The sequence below is a fragment of the Leptonychotes weddellii genome, chromosome 1 (assembly GCF_054177405.1).
Source record: "Leptonychotes weddellii isolate Sample4059 chromosome 1, ASM5417740v2, whole genome shotgun sequence".
NCBI classification, from domain to species: Eukaryota; Metazoa; Chordata; class Mammalia; order Carnivora; family Phocidae; genus Leptonychotes; species Leptonychotes weddellii.
Genome location: NC_138369.1, coordinates 182,558,545 through 182,570,403, shown reverse-complemented (window position 1 = coordinate 182,570,403; position 11,859 = coordinate 182,558,545). Strand labels below are relative to the sequence as shown.

The 11,859-nt window shown below is 47.7% G+C and overlaps 1 long non-coding RNA gene across 1 annotated transcript; it reads right to left on the bottom strand.

Moving 5' to 3' along the window:
* Positions 1 to 235: 235 nt before the first annotated feature.
* On the bottom strand, positions 236 to 10,918 carry LOC115943770 (uncharacterized). Its single transcript, XR_004078368.2, has 3 exons — positions 10,576 to 10,918; positions 2,690 to 2,814; positions 236 to 1,122 (listed from the first exon to the last, which is right to left on the bottom strand). It is a non-coding gene; the product is annotated as an uncharacterized LOC115943770 (long non-coding RNA).
* Between the last annotated feature and the right edge of the window lie 941 nt (positions 10,919 to 11,859).

Genomic DNA, 11,859 nt, shown 5'->3' with positions numbered 1-11,859 from the left:
ACAAATTCTTCTTTATAAACAACTTCTGAGCCTTTGGAGGAGGTGAGTGAGACTTCCCTTTGAGGAAAGCATGCATTGTGGGTTGAACTGTGGACACCCCTCAAGCCCCCAAAGATATGTTGAAGTTCTCATCCTCCAGTACCTGTGAAGTTGACCTTACTTGGAAATACGGTCTTTGCCGATGATCAAGTTATGATGAAGTCCTACTGAATTAGGGTGGACCCTAATCTTTTTTTTTTTTAAAGATTTTATTTATTTATTTGACAGAGAGAGACACAGCGAGAGAGGGAACACAAGCAGGGGAGTGGGAGAGGGAGAAGCAGGCTTCTTGCGGAGCAGGGAGCCCGATGTGGGGCTCGATCCCAGGACTCTGGGATCATGACCTGAGCCTAAGGCAGACGCTTAACGACTGAGCCACCCCAGGCGCCCCGTGGGTGGACCCTAATCTAACACGACCAGTGTCCTCATAACAGCAGGAGAGACAAAGATGGAGGGAGAAGAACGCCACGTGCCATGGAAGCAGAGATTGGAATTACACAGTTGTAAGCCAGGAAGCACCAAGGATTGTCAGCTCTTACGGACTGAATGTTTGCGCGTCCCTCAAATTCACATGTTGAAGCCCTCAACCCTGACGTGATGGTTTTGGAGGCGGAGTCTTTGGGAGATAGATAGGTTTCCGTGAGGTCATGAGGGTGGAGCCAATGCTAGGATTAGTGGTCTTATAAGAAGAGGAAGAGAGACTAGAGCTCTCTCTCTCTTTCTGTCCACCACATGAAGACACAGCAAGAAGGAAGCCATCTGCAAATCAGGAAGAGGGCCCTCACCAAGAACCAAATCATCCGGCACTTGGATCTTGGACTTCACAGCTTCCAGAACTGTGAGAGATAAATGTCTATCGTTAAGCCATATACCAGCCTATGGCATTTTGTTAGAGCAGCCTGGGCTGACTAAGACACTGGTAAACCCCAGAATAGAGAAGAGACAAGGAAGGAATCTCCTCTCTGGGTTTTAGAGAGAGCATGGCCCTTCGGACACCTTGATCTTGGACTTCAGACCTCTGGAACTGTGAGAGATTTCTGTTGTTCGAAGTCACCCAGTTTGTGGTCCTTTGTTATGGCAGCCCTAGAAAACAAATACAGTATGTATACTATTCCTAGTAACAGAAAGGATTTAAGATGATTTAAAAGAACACAGTAAATATAATAAGAAAAAATTAATGGTGAGAATGAATGGCAGTCCCAGGAATATAGCATTATAACTTCATGTTTTAAAGGCCTTTCAATTCTATTCCATTCCAAATATACAGAGGTGGTAGGGGAAAAAAAACTCAAGATGAGAAATCTAGAAAGACATAACTGATATCAATATTAGGTAAGTTACATGTCCTTGGACCAGAAACGAGAGAAACCCACCATGGAGGTGGGGCTGAGTGCCCCGGTGGCTGGCCTCTGGGTTCAGATAGAGGAAAGGCAGTTCCAAGCTTAACTCCTGTGGCCTAAGAGGGACTCAAGGTGTCCCAGCTGTGGTGGGGGGCCACTGGGCTGGGGCTCCCCCAGCTGTGAAGGAGACTGAAGAATGCTGCCACAGCTGTCTGGTGCTCGTGCTTTCAGCTAACTGTGCACCCAGGGAGGTGGGAGGAAGCAGAGGGACCTCCTAGCCATGTCCCAAGCTCCATGTCGCCATAGCCCAGCTGCCATATAGCCTCTGGCTCTGGCCCGGGGACAGTGAGGCCCATGGGCTGAGTGAATGAGTGATGGTGGGGGCTGGGGGCTGAACAGAGAAAACATGGAGGAGAAGCCCCCACTTAAGATGACTCTGTAAACTAAAATTTCAACTGAAGAAAGTGAATGCTAAGAAAAAGCAAAAATTTTTAAGTCAATAACCTGGAAAATGAATTTTTTTTTTTTGAAAATGAATTCTTCAAGAAATGAAAATAGTAAGGGGCGCCTGGGTGGCTCAGTCATTAAGCGTCTGTCTTCGGCTCAGGTCACGGTCCCAGGGTCCTGGGTTCGAGCCCTGCATCGGGCTTCCTGTTCTGCGGGAAGCCTGCTTCTCCTTCTCCCACGCCCCCTGCTTGTGTTCCTTCTCTCGCTGTGTCTCTCTGTGTCAAATAAATAAATACAATCTTAAAAAAAAAAGAAATGAAAATAATAAAATCTGAACCTGGCTTTCAAATAATATGATTTGGGGTCTCCCAGAGATGAAAGATGAGAAATTAGGAGACAAGCAGTGGCAGAGATTGAAAGTACAGATGGATATGAAAAAAATGGTTTCAAGTCCTTGGAATGAAAAATATGATTACTGGGCGCCTGGTGGCTCAGTTGGTTAAGCGACTGTCTTCGGCTCAGGTCATGATCCTGGAGTCCTGGGATCGAGTCCTGCATCGGGCTCCCTGCTCGGCAGGGAGTCTGCTTCTCCCTCTGACCCTCCCCCCTCTCATGCTGGCTCTCTCATTCTCTCTCTCTCTCAAATAAATAAACAAAATCTTTAAAAAAATAGAAAAATATGATTACTGAAATACAAAACTCAAGAGATGGCATTAAACTCTGCGCTGGAAGCAACTGACAAGAGAAATGTTTCACCGCATTGAAGTATTTACCCAAGATGCATCTTTGAGAGATAAATAGAATAAAAATTGTGAGAGCAGTTAAGTAACTTGAAAGACTGATTGAAGGGCTCCAACATATACCTCATAGTTGTTTCAGAAGGAGATTGGTGGAGGATTCAGGTGAGGCTGTTCCGGGTTAAGGAGAGACACAAATCCTCCGCGAACAAGTGTAGGGTGGATGCGGTGCCAGGTCAATCGAGCAATCCCTGCTTCGGCATAAAGTAATTAAACGGAGAGATTTAAAAAAACAGTCTTTTTTTTTTTTTTTTTAGTTGGTAGGATTTTGAATCCTTTTTTTTTTAATTAACATATAATGTATTATTTGTTTCAGGGGTACAGGTCTGTGATTCATCAGTCTTACACAGTTCACAACGCATACCCTCCCCAATGTCCATCTCCCAGCCAACCCATCCCTCCCACCCCGCTGCATTCCAGCAACCCTCAGTTTGTTTCCTGAGATTAAGAGTCTCTTATGGTTTGTCTCCCTCTCTGATTTCGTCTTGTTTCATTTTCCCCTCCCTTCCCCCATGATCCTCTGTCTTGTTTCTCAAATTCCTCGTATCAGTGAGAGCATATGATACTTGTCTGATTTTTCTCTGATTGACTTATTTCACTTAGCCTCTAGTTCTATCCACGCTGTTGCAAATGGCAAGATTTCATTAAAAAAACCAGTCTTACGAAATTTTAGTAAGAAGACAAGTACAAACAAATAAAGCTTAGGCAGAGAATAGATGTCACATCAGCAGAACCGGATGTAGGAGGCGGTGGAGGTGTTTTCCAAGGTTCCCTCTGCTCTGGGAAGGTTCCATCCCAATCATACTACTTTGGAGGAGTTGGCTTAAACCCGAGCTTCTGTCAGTGCCACAGAATCAACCAGTTTACAACGCTCACAGTTACCAGTCCCTTCCCACCAGCCCGAGAACCCTAGAGACCTATGTCTCCCAGCAGGGGCCAGGGTGGAGCTCAGGGTGAGGCTCCAGATGTTGCTGGAAGAGCCACTCGGACAGAGAGCGTCAGTAACACAGGTGTGGGAAGGCGGGGCAGACAGTGAGTGGGGAGCGAACCCCGAGTTCCTTTGAGCTGATCTTCCCAACCAAAAAGTTAGGATTTGGGTTCAGGCTGAGACCGTGTAGGATACTCTGTAATCCTAGTGCAGATTGAGTGCCTGGTTGACAATCAGCAGACCCTTCTACAGATGAAACAATCGCGAGAACGGCTGCATCGAGAGCTTTGTGGTAGTGGTAATGAACTTGGGTTCTCCGGCAAGCTGACCTGGCTCAGAATCTTAGCTCCATCACTCATTAGCTGTGTGACCTTGGCCAGGTTTCTTACACTCTCTGAACCTGCAGTTATATATCTGTGAAACGGGTATGGTAGGGGTATCCATCCCTTGGGGAGCTGTGAGACGTAAGGGTGATGATGTGTATGGAGCGCTTGGTGCGGCAACTGCTACCCTACCAAGCAGACTATAAATAGCAGCTCTCATTACTTTTTTAAAACGGGGGTGTGGGCAGGTGTTTTAGATTTCCATAGTCACTGGGGGAAAGAACCAGTATCTGGATAGGCTGTCACCACCATTATTGACCACTGATTTGCCTTCTGTACTTTCTCTCCGTTTCTAGTTGCTTCTCTTTCCACTCGGATTTCTTTTTTCTCCTTTAAAAAAAATTCTCAATACTCAGGAGAGGCTCTGTTATTAGCCATTTACACAGTTGTGTGAACTGGAATCACTCTTACTTCCTTTATTTGGGGCAGGAGAGGATGGTATCTGGAGTCTCATCTCTAACCTTGGGATGAAGGTACAGTATCACCTTTGAAAGAGCTTTGGGCAACACTGAGCAAGTATTGGGGGGGTGTGGTGGGCCTTGCATCCTTGCTGTAAGTAGTAGTGCCACGTTAGAGTCTTAAAAAGTAGACCCTTTTTCATTAACACTGCTTGCTTCTCTTTCCCCTTTTCCTCCTTTTTCCGCCTCTCTCTGCTTCTCTGTCTCTGTCTCTCTCTCTCACACACACATACACACATTTGTGGTGAGTTTTTGTAGAGAGGGGATATAAAAAAATTCCATGTAAATAATCTCTCTAGATATGGGGGAGAAATGTAGTTGAATACACAGTCTATTATATGACCCTATAGCTCTTTCATGTGATTTTTTTTAAGAGTTTATTTATTTGAGAGAGAGCGCATGAGAGAGCGAGGGCATGAGACCATGAGCACGGGAAGGGGCAGAGAGAGAAGCAGACTCCCCGCTGAGCAGGGAGCCCGATGTGGGGCTCATCCCAGGACCCTGGGATCATGACCTAAGCCGAAGGCAGACGCTGAACAGACTGAGCCACCCAGGTGCCCCTGAAATTATTTATTTTTAAATAATTTCAAACCTACAGACAAGTTGCAAGAACAGTACAAAGAACTCATGTATCTGCTTCGCGAGATTCCTCAGCAGTTAACATTCTACCTCATTCATCCCATTGTTCTTATTCTTGTTGTCTCTACAGGTGTGTGCTTGGGCACACACACAAACACACACTATCATTAGTCTTTTTCTGAGCCATTGGAAAGCAGGCCCCGTACCCAAACTCCCCCAATTCTCTTGTATGTGCCTCCCCCAAACAAGGACCCTTTTCTGTACAACCATAGCACAGCTTTCCCAATCAGGGAATCACGGACAGACACGCCCTATCCTCCAATCCACAGGCTCCGCTCAGATTGCTCCACTGTCCCGGGGAGCTCTCTTCCTCCTTGCTGGTCCAAGATCCCATCCAGGAACATGGACTGTATGCAGTTGTCTCATTAGTCTCTTTTGATCTGTCTCTCCTTGTTTCTCATGTCTTTATCTGTTTGAAAGTACAAGGTTTTCATTGTGTAGGATAACCTTAGCCTGGGTCTTGTCCAGTGTTTCTTTGTGACTGGACTCAGGTCATTCATTCTTGGCAGGGAGACCCCCAGGGTGGTGCTGTGTTCTCTCGGGGTATCTCATCAGGAGGCACATGGTGTCCACCCACCTTCACCGCCATGAACCCTAATTTCCTGGCCAAGTTGGTATCTGCCAGGTCTCTCCACTGTGAAGTCATCATTTTCCCTGCATATAGAGTTAGTATGTTGTGGGGAGGTAGTCTGAGATTAGATCTTATTCCACCTCCTGCCCGATCAACTGTAGCTAGGACAATTGCTAAATGGTGATGACCGATTTCCGTAACTCCTTCTACATTTTAAACAGCTTTGTTGTGGTATAATTCACATATCATATAATCCATCCGCTTAGAGTGTACAATTCAATGGCTTTCTGTATATTCACAGGATTGTGCATCCATCACCTCAGTCAACTTTAGAACATTTTCATTACCCTCTAAAGGAATCCTACACTCCTTAGCTGGCACCTCCAGGATCCCCCAACATCTACCACCCCATGCACTGATTTACTTTCTGTTTCCATGGGTTTGCCTGTTCCAGACATTTCATATAAATGGAATCGTACAATATGTGGTCTCTTGTGATTGGCTTCTTTCATTTGGTATAATGTTTTAAGCGTTCATCTGTGTTTTGTATTTCATTTATCAGTTCATATTAAAAAAACCTCACCTGTGAGGCCGCAAAAAACAGCATGTAGATAAAGCACTAAGTACCATGCTCCTTGCTGGGTAAGTGTGAAATGAAGGACAGTCAATGTCACTGTCCCTGTGCTTACTTACCTGTCCGTGAAATGCAGGCATGAGGGTGAGGGAAGGTGGACCACAGGAGGGAGACAGATCTAGAGATTGTGCACTTAAGAAAATATTCTCAGCTAATAAGCCTAGTCCAGGCCCCAAGTGCTGAGACTCAGGATTTGAGTTTTCTGGAGCTCACCATCTAGCCACACCAGGAAACTGGAAATAAGCCAACAAAAAATGAAAAACCTTCCTGCCGTGCAAAATACAGGCACTGAAATGCATGCCTGCTATTTATCGGAAAATGCTTTCATTCTTCATAATATCAAATTATCGTTTAAATAGTACTTCATAATTATTATGTATTTACTATACTCCAGGCCTTGCCCTGAGCATTCGCTGTGTCTGACTCCATGTAATCTTTTCAATTATGTCCCAGAGTATGTGGTGTGTCCATTTCCACCTTCCAGATGAAGAAATTGAGGGACAGAGAAGTGAAATAAAGACCCTTTGTCAAGGTCACAAAGCTAGAGTTTTGACACGTAGGGACCCGTTTTCAGGCTTGGTTATCCGATATCACAAGCCAATAGAGAGAACAAAACAGAATGAAGGCAAGGTGCTCCAGCAAGCAAAAGTGACAGGACCCAGAGAAGCTATAAAAAGCAGACAGGAAACTTCCCAACCATCGTGGCCCCAAGCCCGCCGTGTGGGGTAGAGGAGGCCTGACCCAGATCTGCCTTGTCCTTGGGGTCTACATAGCGCTCACACGAGTTCTGTTTCATTTGACTCTGAGTCAATAAAGACCGTTTAATCCAATTTGGTATCTTCTGCTCAAAACCAAGGATGTGTGCAACACAACTGAGGAGGAGAGGTTCCTATGTTTGAAACTTGTTACTTTAAAAGAGTGGGAGGGCGCCTGGGTGGCTCAGTTGGTTAAGCGACTGCCTTCGGCTCAGGTCATGATCCTAGAGTCCCTGGATCGAGTCCCGCATCGGGCTCCCTGCTCGGCAGGGAGTCTGCTTCTCCCTCTGACCCTCCCCCCTCTCATGTGCTCTCTCTCTCTCTCTCTCATTCTCTCTCAAATAAATAAATAAAATCTTAAAAAAAAAAAAAGTTCCAGGCCAGGGGCGTCTGGGTGGCTCAGTTGGTTAAGCGACTGCCTTCAGCTCAGGTCATGATCCTGGAGTCCCGGGATCGAGTCCCGCATCGGGCTCCCTGCTTGGCAGAGAGCCTGCTTCTCCCTCTGACCCTCCCCCCTCTCATGTGCTCTCTGTCTCTCTCATTCTCTCTGTCTCAAATAAATAAATAAAAATCTTTAAAAAAAAATAAATAAAAGAGTGGGAAAAACATCTATTACTTTGAAAGTTAATTTAAGTAAACAACATAACGCGCCAGGTTATGGAGTGCCTGACGGGGATCAGGAGATGTCATTCCTGGGTGATGGCTAGCACCAATTTGGTATTTCGATCACTTTTTTTTTTTTTAAGATTTATTTATTTATGAGAGACAGAGAAAGAGAGAGCGGTAGGGAAGGGGCAGAGGGAGAGGGAGAGAGAGAATCTCAAGCAGACTGGGCTGAGCAGGGCTTGATCTCAGGACCCATGAGATTGTGACCTGAGCCGAAATCAAGAGTCACTGAGTCACCCTGGTGCCCTAAAGCTCACTTCTTCAGATTTCATTCAAGTCAAGGGTGAGGAACTCATTTTTCATTTATTTATTTATTTATTTATTTATTCTTATAGGAACTCATTTTTCATAAACATCACTCGCTCCTCCCTCATTCTTAGCTGTGAATGTTTTTCCTTTCCTTTCCTTTCCTTTCCTTTCCTTTCCTTTCCTTTCCTCTCCTCTCCTCTCCTCTCCTCTCCTCTCCTCTCCTTTCCCTTCCCTACCTTTCCTTTCCTTTCCTTTCTTTTTTTCTCTTTTCTTGTCCTTTCTCTCTCCCTCTCTCCCCCACCCTCTCTCCTCTCCTTTCTTCTCCGTTTGGTGGTGCTGAGGCCGGGGGCTGGCAGATGGAGGTGGGCAGGAAGAGGTGGGCGTGAAGCCCCCCTGGGATCTGAGCTGCGTGGCTTCTCAGCAGTGTGAGGTGTTGGTCGGTTGTGACTCCCTCTTGCCTCTCCCTGAAGGCAAACCACGGAACCTCCTGGGGGCTTCAGCCCATTGGCTCAGACTCCTGATTCCCCCACCGCCGTTCCCAGATCCGGAGGGGAGGGACCCTCGGGCACCCAGTCCCCCCTGGGCTCCACCACGCTGTCCAGCCTTAATTTATTGGAGGGGTCCCGGAGCAGAGCAGGCACTGTCTGTTCTTGTTTTAATGGTAATTTACAGCCTGGCCTGCCCTCCTGGTCACCTTCCCCCTGCTCAAGTAGGTGAACACAATGTCTCCATCTTGGTCGCCGCAGAAAGGGGGCTTTCTCCGAGGGTGCCATGAATTGGCCACGGCTGCGCCCCTGACAGCCGGGCAGGGGGTGATTAGGCGGCACAGATGAGAGCCATTAGCCAAATGGAGTGTGCCATCTTCACAGCACAAATATTTTCCCCGACCATAATACCCTCTTAAGGAGACCTCAAGTGGCCCGGCCTTGTCACCAGCTCTTGGAGACACACCACCAATCGTTTTTACTGCTGCTGGCGTTTGCAGGGACGAGAGGGCAAGAGGAAGGCAGGGCCTGAGAGCATCCCAAGAGATCTTGGCCCTTGTGGCCTATTGTACTTTCTCTCGAAGACAAAGAACCCCCAAGCCTTTCTCCGGGAGAGTCGCTTAAGCTTCGTCAATAAATCAGAGCCCAGCTCTAGCTATTCAGAGGCCGCCGAGAAATCCGGAGGGCCCCGGCCATGGGTTTCCTTTCTGGGATATGGAGGATAGGAGAGATATTTAGCCTAACGCATTTTGTTCGAATTCTTCCCCCCCTGCCCCTTTTCTTTGTGGCTTTTCTCTTTTCTGTCCGGCTCCGTGTGGAACAGAAGATGCGTTTGTAGGCCTGAATCGGGGTGATTGTTTCCATCATCAGACCATTCACGCCTGCCCCTCCCCTGTTGTAAAACACCAGCCCGGCCAAGGAACAGCGGCCCCATTGTGCGGCGCCCCATACCACCCAGATTTCACCTCAGCCTGTGCCGAGCCCCTTTTTTGTTCCCAGTCAAAAGAAAGCATTTGCTCAGGGGAGGGGAGGGGTGTTCCTATTGCTTCCACTAACACGGAGGTTAAAGGGAAGATTGATGGGAGAAAGTTCACCTAGAAAACCAGGATAAATTTCTTGCCGGCCAAGGCCAGTTGTTTCATTGTCCTGGGGCCATGTTTTTTGTTAATTATCTCTCACTCTCTCCTTTTATCAAGGAGAAAAGTAGCAAAGCAGGGAGAAAGGAACAGGATATAGGGGTCAGGGGTCCCATTGGGCCACCTAGGTATTCCATTGGGAAGGCTAGGGTGGGTAAGGCCCAGGGCGAGTCTTGTGCAGCTTGGGGGTGGAGAAGACTGGTGACCATCCCAATCATAACGAATTTGATGCTGTCGTTTATGTTGAAAACCTCCCACCGCTCGCCCCTTGCTCTGGCCCCCCGAAACCTTCCTCAGGTTCCCAGAGTCTTCATCTTCTTTCCAATCCCCTGCTCATTGCCCCCAACTCTCAATCTCTCTCTCTCTCTCTCTCACACACACACACACACACACACACACACTTTTTCCTTTTTTTAATTTTAAGCCCCATGAAACTGTAAGGCAGATTTCAGAAAGGAGGGGGAGGGAAAAAGAAAAAAAAAGAAAGAAAGAAAGAAAAAAACACACCAAGGGCAAGACTAAGAAAGTTGGTCCAAACAAGTACATGTTGTCAAGGAAATAAACCTGGGTGAGGGTAGGCATGAGACCACAGCTGCTGGATTTGGCCAGCTTCAGACGCTGGTGGTAATGACAATGATTCTCAATGGCAGAGCCCCAGCTCCGAACATAAATAGGGCTCAGCCTGAAAGGGGAGGAAATGGGACAAAACATTTCCTTGGGTGCCACTGGCAAAGAAATAACATCAATTTCAGTATGGGGGGGGGAAAGGCCAAAGAATCTCCCTGTTTCCCCACATTAGCAAAGGCAAATTCATAACTCGCCAACAAAGCACCTTTGAAACGCAGCTGTGCTTCACGAACACACTGCCTTTTTCCACCCAGAGAGACAACCCTGTCTTGACCAGAAAGAAAGGAGAAAGAAAAAAAGCGCCCACTATTGAAAACCCACCAGAGAGGGGTGAAGGAAGAGGGGAGGCGGGGGCTGGGGGCTGGGGGAGGGAGGCAGGGGAAATGCGTGGATCTTGGCAGATGCAAACGATAAGCTTTACCTAGTTATAATGCCACCTTCTTTGCCTTTCCAAGAGGAGGCCCGTCATGAATGGCCACCCAGATCCTCGGGAGAGAGGCTGCACGCAGGCAGCTGTTGGCCAGGAAGGAAGGCCGCTGGGCAGGCCCTGGCTCCCAGGTACCGGGCTGTCGGATCCCAGCGCCTCCGAGGACCCAGCAGCTGCTGCCCCCGCCCCTGGGGCGGGAGGAGGGAAGAGGGGTTCTGGGACTGGCTCCGGCCAGGAGGCTGGGGCGTGAGCCAGGGCCCCAGCGGCCCAGGGATGGGTCTGTAGGACAGCACTTTGGGATGCAGTACAAAGCTAGAATTCTGTGTGTGCTTCCCGCCACCCCCCCCCCCGGCCCCCCGCCGCCGCCCCGGGTCCCCTCCTCCCCGGCCCTCCAGGATGAGCAATGACCCCGGGCTTGGCAGATCCAGCTTCTGGAGATAAGAAAAAGACTGTAAAAGTATGAATACAAAATTAGAGGTGATTAAGAGTATTTGTTTAGAATGAGAAATCACAAACTACACAAGTTAAAGGCTGATAAATACCATAAACAGCACAAAATTCAGAAATAGAATATGATCTGTCTCTCTCTATATATCCGTATATATTATATATATATATATATATTTCTTTTTAAAAAAATTAACTGCTGGACATCATGATGACACGTCTCCGCAGACTGCTTCTCGGTCTACACATTTCAACTCTTGTTGTTCACATTTCCACCACCCATCCAATTCTGGGGCTGAGCAGCAAAGGATGTGTCTATATCGCCTCATGATTTCTGACCCGCAAATCTTGTGATCTCTTGTCCCCGTGCTGGGGGACACCACCCAGTGTGCAGAGGCGGCAGGGGGGCGGCGGGGGGGGGCGCTCCCGGAAGCCATGTTTACACCCGGATGACTAGCGGCAACGTCTCTCTAGAGAAGGGGCTGCAAAGCACACGAGTAAATCCCACTAGACTAAACTTACCCCCTGCCCCGGTTAAACTGCCCTTAGTTGCATCCCAAATTGCTCTGAGCCACTCCAACACCCCCCAGACACAGGGAAAGTGGAAAGGAGCAGTTAGCGTGGAGACGGTGGTCTTAACTGATTGTGATTGAAATATCTAACAGGTGCACATGAAAACACATGAATGTGTGAACATGTTGGTAGGACCCTTCCCAAGCCTTGGAAGGGGTGGTGCAAATGAAGGTCCGTTAAGCTTAAGTTTTATTAGCTTCACCATAAAGCAGCCTCTGCCCACGTGAGTAACTTGGTCAACATCAATATCTATAGAGC